This window comes from Rattus norvegicus, chromosome 10 (genome assembly GCF_021556685.1).
Source record: "Rattus norvegicus strain SHRSP/BbbUtx chromosome 10, alternate assembly SHRSP_T2T, whole genome shotgun sequence".
Classification (NCBI taxonomy): Eukaryota; Metazoa; Chordata; class Mammalia; order Rodentia; family Muridae; genus Rattus; species Rattus norvegicus.
In genome coordinates, this window is record NC_141543.1 from 86613204 (window position 1) to 86630846 (window position 17643).

Consider the following 17643-nt stretch of genomic DNA (forward strand, 5'->3'; position numbering starts at 1 on the left):
ACTGGATGGGTAGAGGTGTCACTTACTGAGTTGAGATAAAGAGGAATGGGAGTAGGTGTGGAATTTAGATGGAAGATTAGAAATCAGGAGTTCAGTTTTAGATATGTCAAATTTGGGATGTGAATGAGGCGAAGTATAAATACGTTAAGTAGGCAGATATATGAGTGGAGCTTCAAGTGAAATCAGACACTAAGGTAATACATTTGTATACCATATGCTTATTGATGGTCTTTACAATGTCTAAATGACATCTTACAGGAGATAAATTTGATGGATGAAGATCTTGGAGCATGGGAACTAGTTAGCCTCTCGCAGTTATCTGAACAAGGAGTGTGGTGGTGGTGCGAATCAGGATGATGTTGGCTGGATAGAACAGAAAGTAGGTTGGAGATCTGAGGACCTGTGGGAGCATAGTCAGTAGAGGTGAATACTGGACAAGGAATTGAAGATGGCTTTGGAATGTCAAGCTTAGATGAACGGCGAGTCTGTTAGCAGTTATAAACCAGTCAGAAGGAGTTGTTTGGGAAGTGGTTGGTTTAGATGTATTAACATTTAGTAGCAGGCAGGTGGGTTTGTTTTGCACTGAGTTGGAAGGGCAGATGAAGTTCAAAACGGTCCATTTCTATGAAAAAATTTCATTTGTGTAAAAATGATTCACTAAAGTTTATGAAAATGGTAACAGCTACAGCCAATTTTGTTGTGTTAGGGTGTCTGTTGTGTGTCCTTGGCTGCTTTTTGTATAATGTGCTTCCATTTGGTCACCATAACTATTCTTCCCCTTGTAGCTTTCAAGCTTTTTTTCTTCATCTTGATTCTTCAAAAGTTAGTATCTGAGGAATGAAGAAAGTCCCAAAAGTAAAATGTGGGAATAGGGACAGGAGAGATGGTTCAGTGGTTAAGAGGACTTGAAGCACAATCCTGAGAACTGGAGTTCAGATCTCAGTTCCTATATAACAAGTTAGGCATCCCACAGACACCTGTAACTCCAGTTCTGAGGGATCCAACTCCCTCTTTGACCTTTGCGTGTACATAGGTATATACAAATACATATACATGTATGTATACATTTAGACACACATGAAAATACAATTAGTATTTTTTCTTTTAAAAAATATGGTCATACAGATTAGCATTTAAAATGGAATGGCTATGAAAGCTGAGGAAGTTAAAACCCTGTCAACACAAAGGCACAGTGCATGATGGCCTTGGTGTACTCCAGTACTCACATCTGTTCATCAGAGATGCCGAAGCACTGGGGTGGCAGTGATGGTTACCTTTGGAATTTGACTTGACTCATGGTCATTCATCCTGTTTATGGAAATAAATTCTGCAGAGGTGAAAAACTTCCTTCAGTGAAAATGACTCTAAATTATTTTGGAAACATCTGGAAATACAATGGAGAGCTGGGTGTGTACCTTAGTTGGCAGTGTTTGCCTGGCATGCCAAGCTCTGGGCTTGATCTGCAGCACCACATAAATGGGATGTGGTGATTTATGCCCATGAGTGTGGTGTAGGAACAAACAGATTGGGAGCTCAAGGGCATTCTTGGCTACATAGTAAGTTCAAAGCAAGACTGGACTGCATGGGAGGCGGGCAAGAAAGGAGCTGAGGATTTAGTTTAACCGACTCTGATATACTGTTAGTGATTACTACTCTTCATGAGCTACTGTATCATCCTTAAGTAGGGTGATAGTAGATGGTGTGGTGAATTCATACACTAGTCCTCAAATAATTTTTTTAAAATACTACTTTCTTGTAATAAAAGCATTCTCCTTTTCTTGTTATAACTCACAAAAAAAAAAAGTAAAAGTGGAAAAAAATCACTTTAACATTCAGTCCATGAAATTAACCACAGTTGGCATTTTCATTTTTCTAAACTATTTGTTACTGTTTGTGTAAAGTGCAAGTATGTGAAGGCCACGTGCCACTGGGGTGTGTAGAGGTTACAGGACAGTTCTCAGTCAGGTCTTGTCTCTACTTTGTTGAGGCAGGGTCTGTCTGTCTTGTTTCTGTCACTCTGTGTGTTCTAGGCTAGTTGGTCCACAGCTTCTGAGTGCTTTTCTTTCTCTAGTCTCACAGTAAGAACAGAAGGAACAGTAGAATAAGTAGGACTTGTGTGTCTGGGTTTGTTCACAGGAATGCCGTTAATCTCAGTGGCCAGAGGCATTGGGTCCCACTGGAGCTTGAGTTACAGGCAATTGACAGGAGCATGTTGACTTTGGGACTGGGAATCAAATTCAGGTCCTCTGGAAGAGCAGTATACACTCATAACCACAAAGCTATCTCTCTAGTCCTCCTCTTCTTTTTTTAGAGACTGAGATCATCAAGTTTTTAACCCAGTGAGCCATCTCACAAGCCCAACATTGTCTCTTATTGTGCATTCTTTAAATATCCATGTGTATGTATTATATATTTATGTAAAGAGGCTTTATAAATTATTTTTTAAATTTCGCCTCTATAGTTAGGTGTGTTGGCACACACCTGTAATTCTAGGACTTGGAAGGCAGAGGGAGACTGATTTCTGTGAGTAAGAGGCCATTTAGAGCTACATAGTGAAACTCTATCTAAAAAAAAAAAAAGTGCCTTAGAAATTCACTATATTGGGGCTAGAGAAATGGCTTCAGCTGTTAAGAACACTGGCTATTCTTTTAGAGGACCTGGTTCAATTGACAGCACCCACATGATTGCTCAAAACTGTAACTCCAGCCTCAGGGGATCCAATGCCCTCTTTTGGCTTCCATGGGCACTGCATGTACATGCCAGGCAAAACCACTCCTACACACAAAATAAAAATCTCAAAAAAAAATGATCTTTTCTATGCTGGTGAAAAGAAAACACGATTTCTTAAAGTAATTCCATGGGAAGCAGAGTATAATGGCACACTCTTGTAAGCTCAACATTTGAGATTATAGGTAGGAGGGGTAGGAGGATTATGCGTTCAAACCAGCATTAGCCATACAGGAACCTTAAGGCTAGCCTGGGTCACATGAGGTCATATCTCAAATGAAAACAAAAATAGTGCTGAGGAGATGGTTTTGTAGGAATAGTTTCCTGTGTAAGCATGAGGATCTGAGTTCAAATCCCCAGAACTCATAAAAAGTGTCAATGGCTGTAATATGTGTGTAACCCCGCATTGGGAAGTGAAGACAGGTGGATCTTGGGAACTCACTAGCCTGTCACCCGAGGGAAAACAGTGATCTTCTGAATCAATGGCAGACATAGTCTGAAGGAAATGAAGCAAAGAATGACAGAGAAAAAGACCTGACAACCTCCTATGGCCTCCACATATGCACACATTCAGGTGCATGCACTACACACAAACACACACACAGACAAACCACAAACAAATGAATGGTAGCATCATTGTGTAGATCCATAATATGTTAGCTATAGTGGTTTTGTTTGCTTGTTTGGTTTTTGGTTTGTTTTTTTTTTTTCTTAAGTTGAGTTGTTTTGTATTTTTGAGGTAGGGTCTCATATACTGTGAACTGGCTTGGAACTTGCTGGGTAACCAGCAATAACTTTGAACTTCTGATTCTTTTGCCTCGAACTCTCAAGTTCTGGGAGTGCAGGCACATGCAATCATGTCTGGTTTATGTGACTCTCAGAATAGAACACAGGACTTTGTGCATGCTAGCCAAATAGTTCACTGAGTTATATCCTAGTTCCTGAATACATAACTCTTTATTAACTAAACATTCTTTCCTAGTTTTATCAATAAATTATACTGTCATAGACATCCTTGTGTGTAAATCTTTATATGCTGATCTCCGAGGATTGACTTCTTAAGAGACATTATTTTGTGAAAGCATGTGCAATGGGACCCATTCTATGGCTCAGTAGATAAAGGTGCCTGTTGCCAAGGCTCACTGCCGAGCCATCTCTCCAGCCCCAGTTTTTTATTTTTTCCTAAGCACTTATCCAGGGTGTCATTTTCTATCAAAAGGATATGTGTGAGACTGGAAAGATGGCTCAGCCGTTAAGAACATTTGCTCCTCTTGCAAAGACCTGGGTTTTCATTCCCAACACCCACATGGCAACTTACAGCTGTTCGTAACTTTAATTCCAGGGGCTCTGGCACCCTCTTCTGCCTCCCTGGCAGCAGGCATACCGTAGTGCATGCATATATACGCAGATAAACACTCAGATGTGTAAAAAGGGGGTATGTAAGATTTAAGTAAGATATTATAGAAGAATTACAGTTTTGGGCTTTCCAGTTAATTGTTAGCTCCTGAGTTCTAAATAGCATTTCGTTTACAGTAAGTATGATAGGAATTCAGAGTGAACTGGGGTGGCAAGGTAGAACTTGACCTGGATCTAGAAAAGCAATATTCTGATAAGAGGAAGAGGAATGTTTTTAGCTTTTAGAGTGCCGTGAATCAATTTGAGAAAGGCAGGTGAGTGAGCTGACAGAGGCCACAGTCAGCTGGTTGGAGAAGAGAGTTTATTTGTGATGCAGTTGAAAGACTTTATGAGAGCTGTGCTGTATCTCAGAGGACTGCTCTTATTTTTAGTGTAGTTTAAGTTGTATAGTATAGAAATATAAGATAAAGTTGACAGTCCTGGCCCAATTTTAAACAAACTAGAAATCGTATAGTCACTTTTTACAAGAAAAACAGATTAAGGGTTATTTATGTGTAAATTACTTTAAGAGTGAACTTCCCAACAACAAATATTTATTTTGCTCTATAGTTTGATAAGCATATTGCTACTATTGTGGATCTTACTCTTTTGTAAAATTAAAGAGTTTAGCTTTGGGGTTGGGGATTTAGCTCAGTGGTAGAGCGCTTGCCTAGGAAGCGCAAGGCCCTGGGTTCGGTCCCCAGCTCCGAAAAAAAGAACCAAAAAAAAAAAAAAGAGTTTAGCTTTTTTTTGACAGTGAAATTATTACAGAACTTTCCAAGAATAAAGAGGTATATTAAATAACTGGTCTGCATTCAGTTTGGTACACATTTCTGGCTTAGGCACAGTACTACTCCATGCACTTGGTTCTTCTCATCTTTTATTTTCAAATGTCATTTAGAAATTTTTTTAATATTATTTATTTTGCGTGTGTGTCTGAGAAAGGTAGGTTAGAGGACAAGTTGTGGGAATTCTGTCCTTGTACTGTGTAGGTTCCAGGGTTCTAACTTAGTTCCTCAGATTTGGTGACAGGTGAATTTACCCACTGAGCTATCTTGCTGGTCCAGAGATTTTCATTTAAGTGTCTTATGGCTAAGGACAAACAGCAAGAGGATGGGAGCAGGTCACAGGGAATTGTTTTTAATTTACTCATGCTGCTTCCTACTTTATTCACTCTCATGGTATCTTTAATGCATATCAAAGCTATGTAAATTATTTCATAGAGGAGATAATTTTGGATGTAAGTCTTTAGGAAACATTATGTTAGTATGTTTGAAAGTAAAATGTTGGGCTGGAGCGATGGCTCAGAGGTTAAGAGCACTGACTGCTCTTCCAGAGGTCTTGAGTTCAATTCCCAGCAACCACATGGTGCTCACAACCATGTGTAATGGGATCTGATGCCCTCTTCTGGTGTGTCTGAGGACAGCTACAGTGTACCTATATATCATAAATAAATCCAAAAAAAAAAAAAAAAAGAAAGTAAAATGTTAAGTAATTTAATTTTATTTAGTATTTATTTTTAATTCATATTTTAAAAAATGGAGTACAGATAATAGTTATTTTTAAACTTAAGAGCTTTCAGCTGGGCAGTGATGGTGCATGTCTTTAATCCCAGCACTTAAGGCAGAGAGATAAGGATCTTTGAGTTTGAGGCTAGCCTGGTCTACAGAGTGAGTTCCAGGACAGCCAAAGTTACACAGAGAAGCCCTGTCTTGGAAAACAAAGCAACACAAAAACTCTTTCTCTTTAAAGTACATAATGCTAAAAGCTAATTAGTGACTTACTTTATTTCTCTTCTAGGAGCACTTTCCTAGGAATTAAATTCACAGGGAATGACAGAGAAACTAGGCTGGCATTTTGCCAGTGTATGTCAAAGTGTATTTCAAAGTGTATTTTTTTCTGTGATAGAGAACATTTCTCTGTTTGGTTCTTTCCCTCCTAGAGACATAGTAGTGTTAAAAATAATTACAGAAATATTTGAGCACAAGTGTCAAACATTGCACTAGACATTTTACACATTTAACTCATTCAATGTTCATAACTCTCTACTAAGGTATTCTCATCTGTATTTTACAGGTGAAGAGTCTGAGGCACAGAAAGGTTTTTAAGTAACTTGCCCGAGATTTTGTAACTAATACTCTTGCTGTAACAATCAAAAGATCACTACTACATGGTAAGCCTGAAATCTTAGCCAATGAAAGTCAGTGGCCTAGAGGCTGACTTACCTGAGTCATGATGCACACACTTGTTCCTTTTTCATTTACTTCATTTATTCAGCATCTACAATTTGCTGAGCACTACACCTGCGCCTAGACACTAGACTTACTAAGGTTAATGCAGCATAGCAAGTGCTCTCCAGGGAGTCTCAGTCTAGTGGGAAAGAATAATAATAATTACAACAGCAAGAGATCTACACATTGAGAGTCAGGAGGAAGCATTTAATTTTCCTTGGGAAGACTACGGTAGGTATTTGCAAAGATGAGGGAAAAGCCTTCTAAGTATAAAAAAAGCCTTTGAAGATGCAATAACAAAAGTGGGCTTACTGTTAGTATAGTATTGCACTTAAAATAATTTCTAGTATATTGGTGTCCTGGACAGATGTGATCAAGAAAAACATTAGTTTGGGATTTAGTTCTAAGATACTATTGACTAGAATTGGGAGGCGGGGTGTTGAGGTAGAGGTGAAGAATAAAGTGGAGAGTGAAGGCTGGCTCCTGTGTTTTTAGTTTGTGTGGGTTTCATTTTTGTTTTACTGAGACAAGATCTCAATAGACCTGACTGAATTAACAGAGATCTTCTTGCCTCTGTTTCTGACTGCTGGGATTAAAGATGTGCACCATCAGGTCTGACTTGAACACTGGATGTATAAGTGGAAGAGTAGAGAACTGTGAGTAGCAGGAAGTTAGAGTTATGAAGAGATAGGCAAGCTTGCAACTCAGAAAGGGTGGTCAGGGGGTAGTTTGGACTGACTTAGAGACAGGATTAGAAGTAGAGAATGGACCATTTCCCTGTTTTCATTAAATACTCACCTACATTTTTATTTAATTAATATAAATTTTGGGGCAGGGTCTTACTATGATGCCTTGGCTAGTCTGGAACTCCCTATGTAAATCCGGGTGGCCCAGAACTCCGAGATCTGCCTGCTGAGGGCTAGTATTAAAGGTGTGTGTTACCATGCTTGGCTCTGTCTAAATCTAGATCCTGTTTTATCTGCTTCAAACTTGGTTAAGAAAAATTGCTACTCAATTCAGGCTATTTGGCAGAATGAGTAAGAGCACACTCCACAGTGGACCATACCACTTAGTATGGTTCATTACTATATTGTGGCCTACATTGAGTAAAAACAAAAAAAAAAAAGAAAAGAAAAGAAAAATTGCTCCTGAAATAAATGCTTTTAGTTAGCGCTTAGGTGGTTGTTCCACAATTTACATATTGTTTGCGCCTTTGTTGGGGTGACCTGACTATAGGTATTTGTCAGAATTCACAGAACTGTATACCAAAAAAGTGTAAAATTGTAACAGAAAAGATTATCCTTGAGTTCAATGGATATTATGCTGTCTACGTCCTTAAGTAGCTTATGGTTAGATCTTTTTATGATATTAAAAACCCAATTTTATTTTAAATCTTCTTTGTTTCTTTTTTTGTTTGTTCCTTCTTTTTTTTTTTAAGATTTATTCATTTATTATATATAAGTACACTGTAGCTGACTTCAGACACACTGGAAGAGGGCATTGGATCTCTTTACAGATGGTTGTGAGCCACCATGTGGTTTGCTGGGAATTGAACTCAGGACCTCTGGAAGAGCAGTCGGTGCTCTTAACTGCTAAGCCGTCTCTCCAGCCCCCTTCTTCTTTCTTTTCAAGACAGGGTTTCTCTCTGTAACAGCCCTGGCTGTCCTAGAAATGGCTTTGTAGACCAGGCTGGCCTCAGACTCACAGGGATCCACTTGCCTCTGCCTCCCAAGTGCTGGGATTAAAGGTATACATTACCACTGCCTGGCTAAATCTATTTGTTTTATGCATGTATGTATATGTGTGCCCGAGTGTATGTATGTGTACTGCATGTGTGCAGGAGCCTCCTGAGGTCAAAAGGGGACATTGACATGGGATCTCTTGGAAATGTGAGTCATGTGAGTGCTAGGAAACTTTTCAAGAACAGCAAATGCTCTAACATGTGAGCTATTTCTCCAGTCTTCCAAACCTAATTTTAATTAATTTGTAGCCGTGTCTTTGGTCAAGTTCATAAATAAACATTGGTTTGGATTGTAACTGTTCTTTTTCTACTTGATTATTTATACATTTGAGAAGTAAGTAGGAAAAGTCCTTAAGAGCCACACACCATACACTGCAAAGTAGGTTCTGAATGAACTCCAACCTTCCTTTTCCATATAGTTTAACATAAATACTTTTTGTTTTGAGAGAAGATCTTATGTATTTCAGGCTGCCCTCTATCTTATAGTGTAGCTGAGGATGACCTTGAATTTATTATCTCCCACTTCACATTCCAAGTGCTAGAAATACAGGTATGAGTCATCACATCTGGCCAAAAAGTATTTGTTTTTTCGTTTTTTTGTTTTGTTGTTTTTTGTTTTTTGAGACAGGGTTTCTCTAAGTAACACCCCAGGGCTATCTTAAAAATGGCTTTGTAGACCAGGCTGACCTCAAACTCACAGAGATCCGCCTGCCTCTGCTTTCCAAGTGAATATTTTGTTTTCAAATTTCTTTTTGAATAAACTTGTTTAACTATGGTTGGTATATGAATCAAGGTTTAGTTTTATGGGAGAATAAAAATAAGCAGTTTCATTTTTGTTTCTAGGCACAGTACAAAGATATGTTAAGATAATTTGTGAAAATTAAAGTTTAAAGTTTATAAAAGCATTGAATCAATTATAAATAATATAAAACTATAAAAACAGTGCCATCAGTTTTAAAGTCATTTATTTTTGTAAATTATTTGTATTATATAATCTAGTTGGATAAAAGTTTCTAGTGCTAGTGAAAAGCAGCCAGTGAGCATGCACTTTAGCTATCAGGCTGTGTAGAGCAAATCATGGCCTTTTCTTCTTCTCTCATGCCATAGTAGCTTAGCATTTGACATAGCAGCCCAACCTACCATGGCTGTAGTTTGTTCTTTACACAGTAAAAAAGGCTCTGTACTGTGGGATGCTTTGGATTTGGTGTTTGGATTAACATTGGGTAGTAGTCTCTCCTTGAGCTTCTTGACTCTGTTCTTTTTTTTTTTTTTTTTTTTTTTTTTTTTGGTTCTTTTTTTTCGGAGCTGGGGACCGAACCCAGGGCCTTGCGCTTCCTAGGTAAGCGCTCTACCACTGAGCTAAATCCCCAGCCCCATTGACTCTGTTCTTAAGTCCAACAATTATGTTTTTGCCTCTTAGAAACAAACGAGTGAGAGTATTAAATAATATAATTATTTTATCTCAGTTCATTGTATGATTAGAATATTTGTTTTTCTTTGGCTTAAATTTTTTTATTTGAAAATTCTTACTTGCTAATGTGTAGAACTTGTCCGATAGACAGAATGTTGAGCTGTGAGGTAGAACTTGCCAACATACCTGGAAGACTTCAGTTTTTCTTCAATCTTCAGTCAATCTTAAACAGCCTCCCAAGTCATGAACCTTAAGGTCAAAGCTTAATAGTCTTAGAATTTTGGAACCATCCACATGTTGGCCTGGACCTTATTATATACCCTGGCTGCATTGTACTTAGAGATTAACTTGCTTCTGCCTTCTAAAGGCTGGGATTAAAGACATCTGCCTGGCCTTGACTTCCTTTTTTATGTTGTTGATTGTGTGAATCTCTCTCTCTCTCTCTCTCTCTCTCTCTCTCTCTCTCTCTCTCTCTCTCTCTCTCTCTCTCTCTGTGTGTGTGTGTGTGTGTGTGTGTGTGTGTGTGTGTGTTTGGAAGCCAGAGGTCAACTATAGTATTGTTCCTCAGAACCTGTCCTACCAAGTTTTTTGAGATAGTATTCCTTACTAATACTTAATGCTCATTGATTTTATTAGGGTGACTCCTTAGCCAGCCCCCAGGATATGCTTTTCTCTCCCATCTCAATGCATAGATTAAATGTGTTCCACCACTTTGGGTATTTAAAAAATATAAAGATCTCCCAAAACAAAGACTCAAACAAACATACATGGATTTGGATTGAATTTAGGAACTCATGTTAATAAGGCAAGCACTTTTTTGATTAAGTCATCACCTCAGCCCCTTATTGACACTATATTCAATTAATGTACATATTGATGTCTCTTTGGATGACTGGAACATTTGCTGTGAGTCCCTGTCACAGTTGGTGACTGCACTGACAGAATCAAAACAAAGGCTAAAAGACAAGCCTCATTCTGAGAAAAATTCTGGCCTTCAGCACTGGACACAGTTAGTTTTACAGGTAGATGGCCTTGATTATGAGTATTTCCTGCTAATGTCTAGAGTTGTAACGTGATCACCTTGGTGATCCCTGATAATAACAGAAATGAGAAACAACTTTCTTAAGTAGTTTGATATTAGATGGAGTTACATAGATGAGGAAGAAAGAATGTATTGAGAATAATTGTGTTTTTTTCTTCCATATGACTAGAGAGAGCTTTTGCTGAAAATACTTTTATATTTTGAGTCAAGGCCTTACTATGGAGACCAGGCCAACCTTAAATTCATAATTCTCCTGCCTTATTTTTCTTGAAAATAGTATTCTTAAGGTAGGCAGTGGTGGTACTTGACTTTAATCCCAGCACTTGGGAGGCAGAGACAGTCAAATCTCTGTGAGTTTGAGGCCAAACTTGGTCTTCAGAGTTCCAGGACAGCCCAGAATACACAAAGAAACCCTGTCTGGAAAAACAAAAAGAAAAAAGAAAGAAAAGAAAGTATTTTTGATCTCCATCTAAAACTTGATAGTGTGCCACAGTTGAAATTTCATAAATGTATATAATAGCAATTTATAGAAAAGGAAAAGGAACTCTCAGTAAAATGCATCTTGATCAGAGACAGAACTGCCCTTTCTTGTGGTTGGTAGAATTCACAATACAAAGTGTTTGTTTACCTGCTCTCTGAATAGAAATGTGTTTTCTGGGGCTGGGGATTTAGCTCAGTGGTAGAGCGCTTACCTAGGAAGCGCAAGGCCCTGGGTTCGGTCCCCAGCTCTGAAAAAAAAAAAAAAAGGTGTTTTCTGTCAACAGCGGTACTTCAGCCTTACAAACAATAGACAGTACTATAATCACATCTGCTGTAGTTTTAGTTGAAGTTTGTTCACTTAGTTCACAGTTTGGCCTATTTGTTTTAGTCTAAACCTCACTGAGTCTTTTACTTTAAAATTTGTTTATTCCCATATTCTCCCTTCTCTGGCCATCTTGAATGGATAGATACTCAGTGAGGAATTACACTGGAAGTGTGTATTATTACATTTTGGAGGACAGTTATTTTGATAAATTAGTTATCAAACAGTGTGCCAAGACTCCTGGGCCTCCTTATAGAGTGGTTTGTTAAATTGTTTGTAGTAGCAAAACCCTGGAAATGATCCAGCTGAGTTAGAAGGGAGTTCTGTATAATCATTAAAAGGAATAGGTGTGCCTGGCACGGTGGCACAGTCATTTAAACCCAGTACTTGGGAGATAGGCAGATCTGTGTTAGAGGTCAGCCTGGTTTACAGAGTGAGTTCCAGAGTAGCCAGAACTACAAAGTGGGACCCTGTGTCAAAAAACGAAACAAAATAAAACAGCAACCCCCCCCCAAAAAAAACAAAACAAAAAACAAACAAGAATTAGGAAGTATGTGCCTGCAAGAGATATTTGCTGACACAGAGCTTTTGTTTTTGTTTTTATGTTTTTTAACTTAAAAATTTTTGCTGCTTATCATTTTTATTGGTGTGTACATGCATGTCTGTACACACATGGAAGTCCGAAGTCCATGCGCTGAAACTGGTTGCCCATGTGGGGATTGAATCCAGGTCATCATGCTTGGTGGGCCTCTAAAGAGGGTCTCCAAAACTTTAACATTTCTCCCTTGCTTCTTTCTCCTCCCTTCCTCTCTTCCTTCCTTCCTTCCTTCCTTCCTTCCTTCCTTCCTTCCTTCCTTCCTCTCTCTCCCTCCCTTCTCTCTCTCTCTTTCTTTCTTTCTTTTTCTCCTTTCTTTTCCTTTCCTATTTTTTTTTTAAGAACAGAATCTTGCTATATTCCCCAGGCTGGCCTCAAACTCAGTTCTCCTGTCTCAGTTCCCAAGTGCAGGGATGACGGAGATTACAGATCTGTGCCACCATCCTTCCTAGAACTTTTGAACCATATAAACTGCTTTTTTTTTTTTTTTTAAGTTTTATTTTAAGTAAATGAGTACACTGTAGCTGTCTTCAGACACACCAGAAGAGGGCATCTAATCTCATTACAGATGGTTGTGAGCCACCATGTGGTTGCTGGGAATTGAACTCAGGACCTCTGGGAGAGCAGTCAGTGCTCTTAACCGCTGAGCCATCTCTCCAGCCCTATAAACTGCTTTTTTTTTTTTTTGTTTTTTTTTTTTTTTTGTTTTTTTTTGTTTTTTGTTTTTTTTTTCAGAGCTGGGGACCGAACCCAGGGCCTTGCGCTTCCTAGGCAAGCGCTCTACCACTGAGCTAAATCCCCAACCCATAAACTGCTTTTTATACATGTCCTTTAAACATGTTTTTATAATATTTCTAAAGTAGCACAGAAAATTATAACTGGAAACCAGATGAACCTTAGTTTCTGTCTAGTCTAGATTTTACTGTTTTTATTTCATTGCATATCCAGGGTTGAATAGATAGTCTTTGGGACTGTCTTGTGACATTCTTACACTGTTGCCCTTAGTTTAGAAAATTCAGATTTAGGAATGTTATGTGTAAACCTGCAGTAGAATTCATTTTCAGTAGCGTATGAATAGATTGGCAACTTTTGGTTTCTTCCAATTTATCTTCCAAGTTTATTTAACTAATGACTATTTCCTGTTTTTCGAAGAACTAATAAAATGTTGGTGTACCTCTTCCAATCATGATAAAATGGTATTAACTCCTTCCTATGTTTTATAAGTTTAAGGGACTCAATTGACCCCTTAAATGTAAATGCACTTATGAGATCCTTGTGTATTCTTTGAAATGAGATTTGTCTAAAGTCTAGTACTTCCTTTTTTATTGAACTAGCTAACTAGTTATTGAATAGTTAATTGATATTATTAATTAATATTAGTTAATAGTTAACTACTAGGTAGTTAATTGTTCTAAATTTTTAGATTAATTTTATGATCATTTTAGAAATTAAATCTCATATACCAGGATGAATATTCTCTGACATTTTAATGATTTGCTGTTTATAAGTAAATGCTTTAAAAGATGTTAGGAAATGTTTAAGAGGAAAAATATGTTTATATAGTGGAGAATCTCTTATTTCTTGAAAATACTTATTCTTTCAACTATAACTTGAATCTTTTTCTACTTCTTCAAAGACATTTTCAGTCCATGCAAAGCAGGGAAGTGCATATGGTGAGGTAGGTAGCTCAATATAGGACTAAACATTCAGATTACACTCAATAAATTAAAAAATATTTTTTAGGGGGCTGGGGATTTAGCTCAGTGGTAGAGCGCTTACCTAGGAAGCGCAAGGCCCTGGGTTCGGTCCCCAGCTCCGAAAAAAAAAAAGAACCAAAAAAAAAATATTTTTTATCATATATGACTATTTTGTCTGCCTGTATGTCTATGCAACATATACATGCCTTGTGCCCAACAAGGCCAGAAGAGGACATAGGATTTCCTAGGACTGGCGTTAGAGATTATTGTAAGTGGGCATGTAGGTGTTGAAATTGAACTGGGGTCCTCTGTAAGAATAGCCAGTGTTCTTAACCTTTGAGCCGTTTCTGTAGACTTCAACAGATACTTTTTTATGCTCGATTGACTTGAGCATTAGGAACACTACTAATTTTACTATTTACTAATTTTACTATTTACTAATTTTACTATTTACTAATGTTACAATTAGTTAGACTTAGGATTTAAAAAATCGGTTTTGTAACTTTACTGCTAGTAGGGGTGAGAAAGACTTTTATAAGACTTAAGTAAATCACAGGCCTGTCTCAAATGGGAACTCTAAATATTAATATTAATTTTCAGCCCCATATTGAGCTACTAACCTCACCATTATGCATTTTCCTACTTAGCATGGACTAGAAATGTCTGTTAATAATATAATTTATATAATAATAATATAGAAATCATTTGATTTAGCTGATAGTATGATTCTGCCTTGAAAAAGAGTTTTCAGGGGAAAGCCCTTTAACATCTTGAAGATCAGAGTCAAACTATGTAGGTGCTGTTTTAATCAGTAATGATTAGTTGTTGTAAGGGGAAAGGGCTACTGGGGTCAAGGGCAAATAGATTTCCAAATAGGATAATTCCATATCCTTAGGGAGTAATGCAGGTCATAAAGCTGCCTTAGTTCTGTGTGGCTGTGACTGAGCAGTGGGTTGAGCAGCCTGACTTTTGACTTAGGAACAGTCACATTCAGTGAGACTGGAGAGCTAGGATGGCAATGTCAGTGTTGCATTTGTTTTCTGGTTTCTATTTTTTTTTTTTTTGGTTCTTTTTTTCGGAGCTGGGGATTGAACCCAGGGCCTTGTGCTTCCTAGGCAAGCGCTCTACCACTGAGCTAAATCCCCAACCCCGTTTTCTGGTTTCTTTATAGCGTCTTTCCTCACAGTGGAGAGAATTAGCTTGGCCCTTTGTACTCCATGTGATGGGAAACCAATACTTCACCAGTCTGTGTGATGCTCTCTCATTTACTCATCGTCACTGGAGCCAGTGTTCTTGGCTGCAGCTGAATGGTCATCATCACCGCGTTATCTTTCACGTGCTGCCTAACACACCCCTTTCCTAATAGAACTGTATTTGGTCTCAGCTCTGCTATTGGCTTCAGTGTCAATGTCACTTTTGACAAGACAGTAAGTTGCTTTGGAGTTCAACTTCTCGATCTGTAGTACAAAATTATGTTTCAGAGTGATTTTTTTTAAGTATGGAGCCCATTTTATGTGCCAAGCACAGTATAGAATACACTGGGTCTAGTGCACTTCCCTCAGGAGAGTAGTTGTATTCAATACGAAGAACTTCCTTTGCTTACTTCAGATCAATTTAGTCTTTTACTTCTGAAAAATTAGTATTAGTGAATTCTCTCAATTTTCACTTTGTAAGATTGTTAAAGCGGTTGATTCAAGAGGGAGAGTCAGTTTTCTTTACAAACATGGTACAGGATGGTTCTCATGCCCCAGGGGATGACCCATGCCTGTGTGTATATGGACAGTACTAATTGGATCCAGTGGGTTAGGAAGGGAGGGAGGATGGAAGGAGAGAAGACAGGACAGAAGAGAAGGGGGAGGGGAGAGGAGGAGAGGAAGGGAGAGAGAGGAATATGAGTATGAACCTAGAGGTATAATCCTCCAAAATGCTCATGTTGCTACCTCTCCCCGGCACTCTATTTCTATACGCAGTCTTTATCCAGTGTTGTTGTCATGTCTCATTATAATTAGCTGTTTTCTCTTTTGAGACAGAGTATCACTAGGTAGCCCTGGCTTCCTGGAACCCACTCTTTAGCTCTGTAGAGTAAGAGTCAGTGATTACAGGACTAGAGAGAGGACTGAGCAGGTAAGACCAGCAGCAGAGGACTAGGGTATTATTTCCAGGATCTATATGGTGGCTCATTCACCATTTTTAACTCCAAACTCAGGGGATTTGATGCCTTCTCTGGTATTCTTGTGCATGAGGCATGTATATGGATACAGACATACTTGCAGGCAAAATATGCATACACATAAAATAAAGATTTAGTGGTCAGAAAAACTAGTCTGCATCTCCTTCCTCCCTGTTTTCAACCCTCCTTCCATTCTTCTGTGGTGGGGGATGAGGCCAGGACCTTTGGAATGCTAGGCAAGAGCTCTACCATGGAACTGTCCTTAGCCTAATCTAGTGATTTCTCTTCAAGTGGAGGGGGACTCGGAGAGTGTGCAGAGGTGCACTTCCCCTGCAGCCTATCATAGAGTGCTCTATCCTTAGAACCCAAGGTGGAAGGAGACTCCTGAGAGTTGTTTGACTTCCACATGCACACTGTGGCATGTGTGCCCCCCCCCCCACACACTATCAGAGAAGAGCAGCAGCAGCTGAAGAAGCCCCAGCACCCTAGCTGAGGAGCTAGTCATTGGCAGTTGATGGCTTCTGGAGGAGGAGGAGACTTGGTTTACTTTACAAGCGTAGCCTCTGGTGTATTTCCGCTCAGATGAAAGGGCATCCTGAGACATGGGAGCCCAGGAACCACACAGCTCTGAGAGGAAGCCTCCTCAGCAGAAATGGTGCAGCTCCGAGGGGAGGGGATCCCCAGCTGAGCTGAGGAGCTCAGGAGCCTCAGCTCTACTTTTTCACTTCTTCCCTTCATTGCTTCTTGGCTTCTTCCGATGAGAGGGTCACACCAGACAGGAAATCTCATGAAAGAGATTTGTTGTAGGGTCCCGGGAGAGGAGGAATGAATCCAGGGATGGCTGCCCTCTGCTCCCAGGAGCGGACAGTGGAGAATTGGCAAAGGCCAAGGTATATATAGGATTCCTTAGGAAGCAGAGCTTTTCAGGGCAGAGCTTTCCAGATGGAAGACTGGCGGGATTGCAGGTTCTGAGCTTGGGACCTCAGGGACTAGTGGCTCTTTCCATGCCCCTTTCCTTGGGCCTGTAGATTAGGATGAAAAGTCTGCAGGCGGCTTTAGCTGAGGCGCCATCTCTGTGGAGCTGCTGGGGAGGCTGGAGTGGAAGTGCTGACACTGTGGACAGTTCCTTTGGGCGGCTCCTTTGTAGGTATTTCACGATGGCCTGCATTTCTTTGTGCGTATGGACAGCACTGATTGGACTCTGGGTTAAAAGAGACAGATAAAATCTAGAGGCAGAATGATGATTTTTTAAAAAAAAAATCAGAGCAGACCTAAATAATTGTATTTAAGAATTTTCTGAGATTAAATACGGCCTAGGGTTGGACACAGTGGCATGCAGCTGTCTTCAGCTACTCTGGAAGCTGAAGTAGGAGAGTCACTTGTCCTTGGGAGATTGACACAACCTATGCAGCATTGTGAATCCCTGACTCAAAAACATACTTACTCTGGATAATAAGTCATGGCTTTGTTTTAAAAGTTTATGACCAAAGTAACAAGAAAATCCTGTTGGATGCCAAAAAGAAAAGAAACAAGCCACTGTATAAAAATCAGCATTTTCTCAGGAGAGCCTCAGTGCCCTCTCTACCCTGTTCTCAGTTCTCTTGAAACAGAATTGTTTTGTTGCTTTTCCTTTTTGTTTGTTGATATAGAGTCTGACTACATAGCTCAATCTGTCCTTGAACTCTTGCCTCTTGAGAACTGGAATTATAGGCATGTGAACCACACCTGTCTAGAATGTCATAGCTGCACCAAGAAGATGGGTTAGGCTGTGGACGGTAAACAGCACTGTGGGTTAATACACATGAAACAAATCATCCAAAGTATAGAGACTG

The 17643-nt window shown here is 39.2% G+C and overlaps 1 protein-coding gene and 1 non-coding gene across 28 annotated transcripts in view; both read left to right on the forward strand.

The window, feature by feature from the left end:
• Spop (speckle type BTB/POZ protein) overlaps positions 1-17643 on the forward strand; it is an 81166-nt gene that overhangs the window by 15397 nt on the left and 48126 nt on the right. For 11 of the 27 annotated variants that reach the window (XM_087570732.1, XM_087570720.1, XM_087570734.1 and 8 more), the window contains one exon: positions 6199-6295. The gene's annotated coding sequence lies outside the window, so the exon portion shown is untranslated. 27 annotated transcript variants of the gene reach the window in all.
• On the forward strand, positions 7314-7457 carry LOC120095411 (small nucleolar RNA SNORA4). Its single transcript, XR_015632484.1, has one exon. It is a non-coding gene; the product is annotated as a small nucleolar RNA SNORA4 (small nucleolar RNA).